The sequence below is a fragment of the Microcaecilia unicolor genome, chromosome 1 (assembly GCF_901765095.1).
Source record: "Microcaecilia unicolor chromosome 1, aMicUni1.1, whole genome shotgun sequence".
Lineage (NCBI taxonomy): Eukaryota > Metazoa > Chordata > Amphibia > Gymnophiona > Siphonopidae > Microcaecilia > Microcaecilia unicolor.
In genome coordinates this window covers 542,351,391-542,365,250 of record NC_044031.1, presented here as the reverse complement: position 1 = coordinate 542,365,250, position 13,860 = coordinate 542,351,391, and the positions used below count along the sequence as shown (strand labels likewise).

General features: G+C 44.9%; 1 protein-coding gene across 1 annotated transcript in view; it reads right to left on the bottom strand.

Moving 5' to 3' along the window:
• Positions 1–13,860, bottom strand: part of ESRP1 (epithelial splicing regulatory protein 1) — a 205,518-nt gene that overhangs the window by 158,548 nt on the left and 33,110 nt on the right. The gene's annotated exons all lie outside the window — the stretch shown is intronic.

Below are 13,860 nucleotides of genomic sequence, written 5' to 3'. Positions count from 1 at the left end.
AAGAGGACAGATGGCAGCAGAATCGGATACTGGGCCAGCATGATCAGAAAAACAGTCACCAGACAACAAAGGTAGAAAAAATCATTTTATTTTCATTATAGTGTTTGGAATATGTTCCCTTTGAGAATCAGGTGCTCAACATTAAAAGTTTATATTTATTTACTGTATTTTTCGGACTATAAGACGCGCTTTTTTCCCCCAAAATTTGGGAGGAAAATGGGGGGTGCGTCTTATAGTCCGAAGGTAGCGATTCCGGATCGCCCTCCCCCCCTCACGTCAGCGATGTTCCCTGGTGGTCTAGTGACGTCGGGGCAGGAAAGAGCCCCCTCTTTCCTGCCCAGCGCACTGCTCTCCGTCCTCCTGTATGCTGCCCGACGGTCTCAGCGAGATTCAAAATGGCCGCCGAGACTCTCGGCGGCCATTTTGAATCTCGCCGAGACCGTCAGGCAGCATACAGGAGGACGGAGGAGGACGGAGAGCAGCGCGTTGGGCAGGAAAGAGGGGGCTCTTTCCTGCCCCGACGTCACTAGACCACCAGGGAACATCGCTGACGTGAGGGGGGGAGGGCGATCCCGAACTCGGACAAGACGCACCAGAGCACCTAGGTTTTAGAGGAGGGAAAAAGGAAAAAAAAATTTTTTCCTATTTCCCTCCTCTAAAACCTAGGTGCGTCTTATAGTCCGAAAAATACGGTACTTATTTATGGCATTTTATCCCACATTAAACATGAATTAGATTGGAACCTGGGATCATTTAATTTTTTTTTCCTGGAGAGAGTAATGCATTGTCCCCCCACCCACTGGCTATAGCCAGCTCTGCAATTTTAGGGGGGGGCGTGCCAAATTGGACCGGGGAGAGAGCCTGTTAAAAATTTACCAGCACATCACTGGGGAGAGAGGTAAATTATTAATAATGATTAAATTTTTTAATTGTGATTAGTAATTAACACATTAATCATGGCATTAACAGCAATTAACATGCAACCTTACTTTTAAAGACATTCCAATGAATTGAGGATGGATAGTGTTCTAAACTTTCAACAATTTAGCAAATGTAATCAAAACCTTTGAAACAAATTCCGTATTTCCAAAATTCCACGTCACCTAGCCCAGTAGGTTTCATAACTGTACTTCTTCCATATTTAATGTTTACATGAGGAATTGCTATACTTCTGTTTTTTTTGTAAACCTATTTGGAATGTATCCGAGGAAAGCTGTACAGAAATCTAACATACATTTCTAATCAGATAGGAGAATATGTTATATATTCTTTAGAACTTACTCTCTTTTTCTGCTTTGTTGTTTCTTCTCTTTTATTTTTGCGAGACTGCTTGGGCTGATTTTGAACTTTTTGGGGGGGGGGGGAGGAAGAGGAGGAGACAGCAAATTTACTTTTGGAACACCTTACTCTCCCAAGCTCTCTTCACTAGTTTTCCCCAAGGTGGTCTCTACTTGTAAAATAACATGTCTTTAATGTGGGAACTAGAACCTTTGCTGGACAAAGCAGCCTGCCCCCTGGTGTACAGGGATGGGTCCTAGGACCTATAGTACAACTGATCCAGCAGCACACTTCAAGTCGACCTTAAGAGTCTGCAGTCTCTCATTCATTCTTTCAGTCCTTCTTGCACAGCTGCCAAAGCAGCCCAATATTTGGGAGGGATATTTTAGCACTCACCCCCCAGCCCTATCCCATTCTGCTGCAGCCCAACCCAGTCCCCTCCACCTCCTGGCACACCTCAAATCTACCACCATTCCAGAAAATACTTTATTTACACCAGTGACGATAAGGATTATGAGAAATACAAATCTATTTCCTCTTTTCTTCCCGTCATCGCCTCTCACAACTCTTAGAGGCCCTTCTACTAAAATGTGTAGAGTTTTGGGTTTAATGCACTATAACATAGAATTTTAATGAGCGGCAAGCCCAAAATTAAACGCAGCATCAAGGCGGTGATAAGTGGTCCAGCATTAACTCTGCGTTTGCACAAAGTATAACATGGTAGCTGGCTAACGCCCATGCCACTGCCCCAAAATAAAAATTCTGAAAACACGCAGCTTATCATGCAAACTCCCTCAATATGGTCACACGGTGATCTGTTTCTACACATTAATTACTTGTAGAGTGTTTAATGCCCTTTATTTGAAGGGCCCCTTAGCTTCCGTATCAGTTACTTTCCTGGTCTTAGTATGTAGGACAACAAAAACAAGAGTAGGAGTAGCACACAGACCTTCCAACAGTGACAGAGCACCAGAAGGTCCAAATATTCAATGCCAGTTACAATAAACAGTCCAGAATTGAATATCTGGTCTAGAGAGCTGCAAAGGAACAGGGTTAGCGGGAATCCCACGGAGATGGTCACAGGTCCTGTGGGGTTCCTGCGGAAGTGTAGTGCCAGACCAGCTTACCTATCCTTTCCTTGTGCCACTGCAATTATAATAGCACTAAAAAAATTAAATGGATACGGTTGATAGCATTGAAATTCTCATAAGCAATGAGAGGTGAAGCTATCAATGTGGGCTACTGTTGAGTTATTTTACCACAAATCAGGTTATTTTAGCACAGGGGATGGGTGAGGATGGAGAAGGTTCCAGTGGAGACGGGTGAAGTTTCTGTCCCTGTGCAACTCCCTAATCCGTTCTCATAGCCGACAGCAGGAATTAGCCGGGCTGCCTCCTGCGGTCTGAATAATCGCCCCCTTTGTCTTTTCAGTATTAAGTATCAATTTGTGCACAGACATCCACTGCTCTAAAATAGTTATACCAGCATTTACCACCACAGTTTCTAAAGAGACAGTAGTCACTAGAAGAATTGTTATATCTGCATAAGTAAACAGAATCCTCTGCTTCTCAAACATATAGCCAAATGAGGATAAATATAAAATTAGATTTAACAAAAAATTAGGGATAACAGGGAACCCTGAGGGACTCCACATGGATTACACCGTCCCTCTGAAAAACCTAATCATCTTAACTCTATACACACTACTTTTCAGAAAACCCTAAAACCAAGAATACATAGAAACCTGTAATCCCAATACTATCTAATATTTGCAACAGAATATCATGATCCACTAAATCGAAAGCACTAGACAAATCGAACTGCAGAATTAGTGATTTTTTACCCTCGCTCAACCAGGACTGAACTATGTCTAATAACGATACCAATATTGTTTCCATACTATGGTTAGATCTGAAACCTGATCAAGAAAAAACAGAATACGTTATGACAAGCTAAATTTGTAATTTGGGAGGCTTTGAAAATAAAAGGAATAGATGCTACTGATCAAGCCCCATGACTCCTTTGAATCTTTCAATATTAGAGTAACTATCTCATCCAGTTCAGCAGGAAACACAGCTAAAGAAACCATCGTTGCAAGTCAATCAAGTAGCTGACATTGAAACTAAACTTCAAAGATACAAACCTCAAAATACCAGGAAGTCAGTTACCCAAAAGGCAATAAAATCTAACATATTTCTTATACAAAACATCCATCTGAGACCCATCCAGGAAAACAAACTCAAGACCAAAAGGTCTACCAGGATTGAAGACAACTCTAAAGAAAAAAGTCCTCTGGAGGATAACTAACACTTCCATCCAACAGTGTTCTAATAGACATTACCTTAGAATGAAAATAATCCGCCAAGCATTCAGCCGAAGGTGCAGAAACCTGGAACAAATAGGAACCAATATCCAACAACTCATGAAAAGTTAAATAAAACTCTAGTTATCAGTAATACTGCTTTCTAAGCCCTCAGCCTTCTAATCCTTCACATAATCTCTCCACATCCCCTTCTAAACACATTTTTCCCTTTGCTCCGTCACACTGGAGGCTCTTCTCTCCAGGCCCTCTCTCTCATCCACTGGGCCCTCTCCCCTTCTAAAAATGCTTTTCCTCTGTTCACCCTCCCCCTCTCTCCATCTTGCTCTTCCTTCTAAATTTTGCTCCCTCCTTCCACCCTCCCCTCACTAAAGACTTTGTTCCCCCACTTGAGACTTGAGACAATTTTCCCTATTCTTGCCCCCACTCACTCACTCACTCACCCAATGCTTTCTCCCCCATTCTCACCACCAACTACTCACTGCAAACTCATTCTCCCTCCCTCCAACAGACTAGCAGTAGAACCCACCCACTAAAGAGGTTCTCCCTTCTCCAATTCTTCCCAGCACCATCACATTGCCTGTCGGCTGCAGTAGACACATTAAAATATCTCCTGTTGCTACGGGGCCAGTCTCAGGATAATACATGTGAGATTTTGCAGTTTTTAATCCCAAAACTGGTCCTGCAGGAGGAGATTATGTTTTAAACGTGCCTTCTGCTGCCAGCTAAGGAAGGAGCTGCTGCACCATACCAAACGCACCAGTGGGAATGTGTGTCCTTCAATGAGGTGCGGATGACCAATGAAAATGGAGTCTCCTGCTGAATGCAGGAGACATGACAGGTTATGTTCTTGCCTCACAATCTCCATCTCACTCTTTCCCTCACACTTTTTCCAGTCCATCTTCCCTAGCACACTTCCCCACCCCTCCTCTTTTTCACACTCCCCCCCCCCCAATCCTATCCCAACCTATCTCAATTCCCACAAACCAGTCAGACTCCCACCATGCTGTTCCTAGCCCCAAACCTTCAAGCCAGCTCTTCCAAGTTTGTTATCCCTCTCCTGATGCTTATTGCCAGAATGTTATTAGCATGGGAAACTTTGGCAACCACATGGCTTAAAGTCATACATGCAAACAGAAAACAGTTGCTCTATAAGCTAGCAGCCGGCCTCTGGATGAAGATTTGGGGGGGGGGGGGGAGAGAGGAATGGAAAGTACCAAAAATCAGGGAACTAGGCTTCAGGTCACTATTTTATAAATATGCATCTTTTCTATGCCACATTCCAATGAGATGGGGGGGGGGGGGGAAGGGAGTATAAATACTTGAACTACCATCTCATCAAACCTGGAAAATAGACAACAAAAAACTGAACTCAGATATAGACACGGTTAACGTGCAACATGTGCAATCGGCCATATATGTCACCTATGAATATTTCTTTGCAAGCATTACATGTCATTGGCAAATAAAAGAAACAATTTTTTTTGTCATGTTCCATCAAGTATGTTTACACTTTCCCTGATGGTTCACACATGTATACAATTTGCAAATAGTATGCATTCTTCATGTCATTGCTCCTGTGACGACAGATTGAAATTTTGAATGTTATAAGAATGTTTCCTGGAATTTTTTGCAGCTCATAACATAAGTAGCTAGCTATTTCTAGGAATTTACAAAATGAGAACAAATAGTTAATGTCTAGCAATTTTCATAATTATTTAAATCAGACAGCAAAAGAAGTTGGACAGTCTCCGATATTTTCTAAAGGTACATTTTTAGCCATTTATGGCTCTCACGCCAGAGAATTCCTGCTTCACCACATTATGTAGATATTATTCTAGTTGAAAAAGTCTGGAATTAAGAATTTGGGAGTCTGGTTAGACAAAAGAAAGATTTGAATTTTGTCAGACAAATTTCATCAGTAGTACAGGCTGTTCTTGGAATTTTTAGATTACACTCCCTTCTTGATAAAGACCTTGCTTGCCCTTTTAATACATGCCTATGTAACTTCCAGAATTGACCATTGTAATGGGTTATATTGTGGCTGAACAGAATATCTAGAAAGGTGGGAGATTCTGTAAGTAGAATATTGGCGTGTCGGACTATGACACTTATTATATAAACCCAGGGTTTTTTGTGGGGGTACTGAGTACTGGCACCTTTTCCATTGTCTGCTAAAATTGACCCAAGGATCCCAAGTTTTAATGAAAGAACTCAGGCTCTACACACCAATTCTGCCTTGTCATAGGTTCTGTGACTGGTTGCAGGGTCCTGGCTATTGTGGGGTGGATCCCTCAGTGATCACCCCACCCTTGAAGGGTGGCCTAGCGTTTCAGTACCGGCACCTTTTTTGCTAGAAAAGATGCACTGTATAAACCGCTCCGGTGTTTCAGAGGAAAAGGCCTCAAGAAGCTCCCAGCTCAAATTTTTAGCTTTAGGGGCAGGACTGCTTCATTATTGGTGTATGATGAAGCAGTCCTGCTCCTAAAGCTAAAAATTTGAGCTGGGGGCTTCTTGAGGCCTTTTCCTCTGAAACACCGGAGCAGTTTATATAATAAGTATAGTCTGACACGCCAATATTCTACTTATAGAATCTCCCACCTTTCTAGATATTCTGTTAACTAATTGTGGAGATCACTCCCTGTTGGATGGGAAAATTAGGTTCTTACCGTGATAATTTTCTTTCCTTTAGTCATAGCAGAGATGCAGCCATTACAGATGGGTTGTTTCCATCAACCAGCAGAGGGAGATAGAGCGCACACTTTTTTCAGTGCCTCATACCAGCTTGCTCCACTGCCTCTCTTCAGTATTTGAAGCTTCCAAAGCAGTATGGCAAACCGCAATGGGAATAACATGAGGTTTCCTCACAGCAAACGATGGCCCTACAACAAAGGGCATTAACTCAGAATGGAGGGAATGAAACATCCTCCCGGAGGGCATAAACTCATCCTCCACTGAGACATAACTGGAGGGAATAAACTCATCCTCCAAAACATGAAACTGGAGGGAATTAAGTCATCCTCCTTTAATTGAACAAGAATCCTGAAGACTGTTTTCTGACTTTCTCCCAAGGACGGAATCTCCAGGAAACACAAACAGAACCTGAAATAGATTTACAGCAGATAGCATCAGACAGGGAGGGATCATGGCTGCATCTGCTATGACTAAAGGAAAGAAAATTATCACGGTAAGAACCTAATTTTCCCTTCCTTGTCATCAAGCAGATGCAGCCATTACAGATGGGATGTATCAAAGCAATCCCTAGATAGGGTGGGAACAAGCCACACCACGCGCCAGCACTTGCACTCCAAAATGTGCGTCCCTCCTGGCAGCCACATCCAGCCTGTAATGTCGGGCAAAAGAGAACTTAGAAGCCCATGTTGCTGCACTACAAATCTCTTGAAGAGAGAGTGCTCCAGTTTCAGCCCAAGAAGAGGAAATTCCTCTAGTGAATGCGCCTTAAAGGCATCAGGCGGAGGCCGGCCGGTAAGCAAATAAGCTGAAAAGATAGATTCTTTAAACCAGCGGGCAATAGTGGCTTTAGATGCTGGAGACCCTCTGCGAGGACCTGATAGCAAAACAAACAGATCATAGATCCTGAAAGAGATAGTAACTCGCAGATACTGCAGCAGAGTCCTGAGCACGTCCAACAGGTGCAATTGCCCAAAAGATTCTGGAAACTCCTCCTCGACAAAGGAGGGCAAGAAAATAGGTTGGTTTAGGTGAAACGCTGAAACCACCTTAGGCAAGAAGGAAGGCACGGTCTGAACCGTGACCCCGGACTCTGAAAACTGCAGAAAAGGGTCTCTACAGGACAGCGCCTGGAGCTCTGACACCCGTCTTGCCGAAGTAATGGCCACTAACAAGACGGCCTTCAGTGTCAAATCTTTCTCTGAAGCACGCCGAAGAGGTTCAAAGGGAGCACCCTGAAGGGCCTTCAGCACTAGCCCCAGGTTCCAAGCTGGACAAGGTGCACGCACGGGAGGACGGAGCCGAAGCACCCCTCTAAGAAACCGTGCCACATCCGGATGAGCAGCTAAAGACATGCCTTCAACCTTGCCACGCAGGGAGGCCAACGCTGCCACTTGCACCCACAGGGAATAGGCCAAGCCTTTTTGTACACCATCCTGCAAAAAGTCCAGAATCGGTGAGACAGGAGCCCGCAGGGGTGTGATCTCTCTGGAAGCACACCAGACTTCAAACTGGCGCCAAATCCTGGCATAAGCCACGGAAATGGAACGCTTGCGGGCTTGCAGGAGAGTGGTAATTACTTTATTGGAATAGCCTCTGCCTCTCAATTGCGCCCTCTCAATCGCCAGGCCATAAGACCAAATCGGCCGGCGTCCTCCATGGTCACCGGACCCTGTGAAAACAGGTTGGGAACCAGAGGTAACTGAAGGGGATCCTCTATGAGCATCTGTCAGAGGTCCGCATACCAAGGCCTCCTTGGCCAATCCGGGGCGACGAGAACCACTTCTCCTGGATGCAGCCGAATCCGCAGGAGCACTCGCCCTCTCAAGGGCCACGGAGGGAACACATACAGTAGGCCCGGAGGCCAGGGTTGAGCCAAGGCATCCAACCCCGCCACGCGAGGATCTCTCTGTCTGCTGAAGAAGCACGGGACTTTGGCATTGGTGCTTGTCGCCATTAGATCGATCACGGGCTTGCCCCACTTGGCACAGATCTGCAGAAACACTTCGTCTGCAAGTTCCCACTCTGCTGGATCGATCTGATGCCTGCTTAGATAATCGGCTTGCACGTTGCTCTGACCTGCAATGTGAGCTGCCGACAGAAACTGTAGATGCAGCTCAGCCCAGTGGCAAATTTGTTCGGCCTGCGCGGCTAGAGCTCCGCACTGAGTGCCGCCTTGTCGATTTATGTAGGCCACTGCTGTCGTGTTGTCTGACATCACTCTGACAGCCAATCCTTCCAGGGTCACTTGAAAGGCCAGAAGCGCCTGAAACACCGCTTTCAACTCTAGGCGGTTGATGGACCACTCCGACTCCTCGGGTGTCCATAGACCCTGGGCATGCTTCCCCTTGCAATGTGCGCCCCAGCCTTTCAGACTGGCATCTGTCACCACTAGGCACCAATCGGGGAGCGCCAGCGGCATTCCTCGCCGCAGCATGCTGTCTAAGAGCCACCACTCCATGCTGAGTCGGGCCGCAGGGAGCCAAGAGAGTCTGCATTGGTAATCCTGAGATACTGGAGACCATCTTTGGAGTAGAGCATACTGTAGAGTTCTCAGGTGCGCTCTCGCCCAGGGCACCAGTTACATGGTGGCCGTCATCGATCCAAGCAGCTGGACAATGTCCCAAGCTCGCTGGCGGGGCATCCTCAGGAGCAGACGGACCTGATTCTGAAGCTTGCACCGCCTTTGCTCGGGTAGGTACACATACCCCGAGGCTGTGTCGAACCTGGCCCCCAAATATTCTAGAGACTGCGAGGGGGGTCAGGTGACTTTTGGCCAAATTGACGACCCAGCCCAGAGATTGAAGTACTGAGACCACTCTGGCTGTTACATGCTGACTCTCTGCAGCAGAGTTTGCTCGAATGAGCCAGTCGTCCAGGTACGGGTGAACCCGAATACCCTCTCGCCTTAGAAAGGCAGCTACTACCACCATAACTTTCGAAAAGGTGTGGGGAGCTGTGGCAAGGCCAAAAGGCAAGGCCCGGAACTGGAAATGCTTTCCCATCACCGCAAACCTCAGAAACTTCTGGTGCGGGGGACAAATTGGAATGTGCAAGTAAGCTTCTTTCAGGTCCAGAGACGTGAGAAACTCTCCTGGCTGTACCGCCGCAATGACGGAGCGCAGGGTTTCCATGTGAAAATGCCGCACTCTCAGGGACTTGTTTAATTCTTTTAAGTCCAGAATAGGGCGAAAAGACCCTCCTTTTCGCGGCACCACAAAGTAGATGGAGTAGCGTGTTTGGCGGGAGGTACCGGGGACACGGCCCCTATCTGAATCACACCTTGTAAAGTCTCCTCTACCGCCGCCCGTTTGGCGGCAGAACCGCATCGGGACTCCCACAAACACATCTCTTACAGGGGCGTCGAATTCTATTCTGTAACCGTCTCTGATCAGGTCCAAGACCCACTGACCTGAGGAAATGTTGGCCCACTCCTCGGCAAAGAGAGAAAGACGTCCTCCGATGACAGGACTCGAGGAGAGGGCCGGCACACCATCATTGAGAGGGTCGCCCCTGAACTCCAGGTCTTGAGCCAGCGGCTGTGGAACGTTTGTCCGAGCGAAAGGAGTTCCTCTGCTGAAAACGGGCACGAGAAGTGAACCCAGCAGAACGCCCCGGGCGGTACCTTCGAGCTTCACGGAAGCGAGGTCTGTAAGAGGAGTGGACCGCCGCACCCTTAGAGGAAGGCCTCGGCCTATCTTCGGACAAGCGCTGGGGTTTAGCCTCACCCAGGCCCTTCACAATTTTCTCCAACTCCTCACCAAACAGGAGAAGGCCTTGAAAGGGCAACTTCACCAACCTTTGCTTAGAGGCCATGTCCGCCGCCCAATGCCGTAGCCAAAGAAGACGGCGAGCCGCCACTGCTACTGCCATTGAAGCTCTGACAATATCATAAAGGGCGTCAGCAAGAAAGGACAAGGCCGACTCCATCCGCAGAGCCACATCTGAAAAGGGCTCCGCTCCATCACCCGGCTGTTCCACTGCCTGTTGCAACCAAGCCAGGCAGGCTCTAGCAGCATAACAACTGCATGCAGACGCCCGAATAGTGAGACCTGCAATTTCAAATGACCGTTTAAGTGCTAGTAGCTCCTATATCAGCCTCACTCCGAGGCCTCCCCCCGGGCTCAGGACTCTCCGTCTCAGCGGAGGTCGCGCCATGTGGTAAATTCAAAATGGCGCCCGCTGCCAGCTCATAGCGCAAAGAATCATCGCTCGCCATGCTCGGGCTGGCTCTAACGTCTGTATAGCACGATTTACAGAGCCCCGCTGCTGATCTGCGCTTGCCACAATTGGAACAGCGCTTTACTGTCTCCGCAGCCATCGCCGAAAACGGCGGTAAAATTCAAAATGGCGGTTCGCGCCAAAATCGCCCCGATCGCGGGCCCATCCCGGAGGAGTCAGAAAACACTCTTACCTCACTGGACCGAGTATCACAGCTCCGGTCCCACAGAAAAAGGCAAGGAAAAACCTGTTCCTTTTTTTTTTTTTTTTTTTTTTTAACGCTATGAGAAAAGCAGAGGTAAATAGAACTCCGGAGGCTCAGGTGAGTGGGAAAGGCAGGGAAAGGGCGAACCTATGTGTCTGCATCCACTGTTGGTGGGGAAGGACAGGGAAAGCTAAGCAATGTGTCCACATCCACGGAGGTATGGGTAAGGCAGGGAAAGGGCGAACCTACGTGCCTTTAAAGTGAAGCTGCTATAGCCTCCAACACCCCTGCTAACAACTGGCAAAAACACAGGAGCAACCTCCAGGCAGATTTTAGATGGAGTTCGAAGAAGCTGCAGCCACTCTGCTAGGGGAGATAGAGAATACTGAAGAGAGGCAGTGGAGCAAGCTGGTATGAGGCACTGAAAAAAGTGTGCTCTCTATCTCCCTCTGTTGGTTGATGGACACAACCCATCTGTAATGGCTGCATCTGCTTGATGACAAGGAAATATAATTATATTGTGGCTTACCAGGATACCAGATAAAGATTGCAGTTACACTGCAGCACAGTTGTTAATGAAGAAAGCTGAGCATGCTATACCACTTTAAACTAAATTACATTGGCTGCTTATGTCCCATCACAGGGAAAAAGGAAACCCCAGTCCCAGTTAGGCCCTCTCAAGGCCCGCTATAAGCCGACTACTTGGGTACAGTCCATCCTTGGTTGATAAGGGTGAACAACTACCTGCAAAAGAGCTTTAGAAATACAAGGTCTGAGACTGCAGAATGCTCTACCTTTGGATCTTCGTCGGATCAAAATTTAAGAAATATTTAAAAGCTTGGTTTTATATGATGTATTTTAAAGGACAAGGCTAAGATACACCATTTTAGGTTTAGATTTTATTGACATTTATGTGTCTTTTAAATTGTTAAAACTGTAATTTGCTTTGGCTTTTTTTTTTTTTGTGAAAAAAATAACCAAATAGTGTAAAGTACAATTACTAAATTATATTCTGACCTTATAAAACATTCCATTCTTTTGCTGCTAAAATACAGAAAGCAGCAAGAAAAAAATCATTAGAACAGATACTTTATGAGAGCCAAAACAAAACCCACAACCTGGCTTTTATTGTCAATGGAGTCTCTAACAATGGTACTACTCTGATGTATCTTCAGGCCCGCCATATCATCCTAGCCACAGAGTTTTGCGGTATCTGCAGCTTCCTTATAATTCTACCTTTAAAGATCACATTGTGTCATCTAAATGAAATACTATGCATGCCTATATTCAAAATACTTATGAATTTGATGTAACCATCTTAATTTTATGAACGCTTCTTAAAATTACTGTATCAGGGAGCATTTCCAAGGTTAGTCTTATAGGACCTCTAAAATTCTTAACTAAGTTTCTAATGTGAAACCCATCCCAGTAACATTTATACGATATGGTCACCCCTAAGACTTCAGTTTCATATTTAATTTAGTAAATGAGAAGTTACCCAGTTTCCCACCTTCACAAAACTGTCATGAATCAACAACTGACCAACCACTTAACTACTAAATAATGGAATACAGAGGTATCATCTGCAAAACTATAGATTTTAACGGCACAGTTAATTACCTAATGTTTTCAATAGAACATCCGTGAGGAACGCCACACTTGGGGGACCCAAGCATCTGATAAATTACCTATCTCAACTCATCTTCTAGCAATAGAAAAGCCCTCAAATCAATTAATGACATTTACAGTGATTCCAGCATTACTAAGCAAAGGAAAAAGGGAGTTATTGGCTAGGGTTGTCAGGTTATTTTAACAGAATCCAATTTTATGCAATAGAACCCTGTAATAAAATAATCCAATTTAACAGTAGCCCACACCGATAACCTCCCCACTTAATGATCAGAAAAATAGGCTATGATCCACCAAATCAAATGTAGCCAATAAATTAAAGTGCATTATGACAACTTGATGTTCTTTACATAATGGTAGATCAGATATCAGGATTCCAATCAAAGGTCCCATGCTGAATCCTCTTCTGAAGTTAGATTGAAAATATTGTTTTGCTCTAGTTTGGTATAGGTGCTAAGAAAATCCTCCTTAAATAGATGGGGAAGATCAACGTTTGCAATGAACCCTCCAAACACTGCACTAAGCAGTCTAAGGTTAGAGAGATGTTTCACAATGTTTCACTAATTCTACAGGATGTTGATCTAACTTGCAATGCGATGATGTGCTCTTCACGATCAAAACATTGTTGTTGCCTAGTTCAGGAGATCAAATTTATCCCAAAGACATTCTACTGGGACCCCCAACTTAGCTTACAAGGCTCTATGGTAGAATGAACCACCTCCAACAATCTGCCATTTTCTAGAATAAAGTTGTGTGACAGTAAGTTCTACTGTACTAGGAGAATGAAGTTAAGCGACACAACCTAAACAATAATATGATACATATTACTAAGATCTTCCTATTAAGGAGCATTAGTACTCTTTCTTAGTTTAATTGCATATGTGTATTCTTTAACAGGTTTTGTCCATACTTTTCTGGCTGGACATCCCTAATAAGTATTCACCTACTTAAACATGTAACACAAAAGTAGAAAAAGGGTAGTACCCTGTTTTCTGCACCCAATAGATGGCAGAAAAAAAAATGATGATTCACCTATACTCTTTAGTCAAGGGATGATAGCCACAAATTTGCATATAAATTGAAAAAAAATAAACAAAACCTGAGGAGAAATCAGTGTCTACAGCATACAACACACCTGGCTGAGCAACAACTTTAAAACACAAAGGAATCATCCACTTGTAGTTACACCTCCTTATTTCCAATTTTATCCCTAGCCTAAAAATAGTTACAGCAACCATAGAAGCTCACACCTATCTGGAATGGTAGGGACCAGTCTTGTTCCAGAGAGTGAATTATTCTGGATAATGGGTGTTCCCTGAACAAGGAATTTTAGATAATGGGCATTCTTACAAACAGAACATATGAAGCCAACCAATTTAGGGAATAAGAGAAAATGATCCATTACCTGGAACATAGGCCTACAGTCACGATCTACTTCTAATTGGGAGTGTATTTAATTAATTCTTTGAACAACAATGTATTCTACTGTATACATTAGTTTGTTCTCCCTAAAACA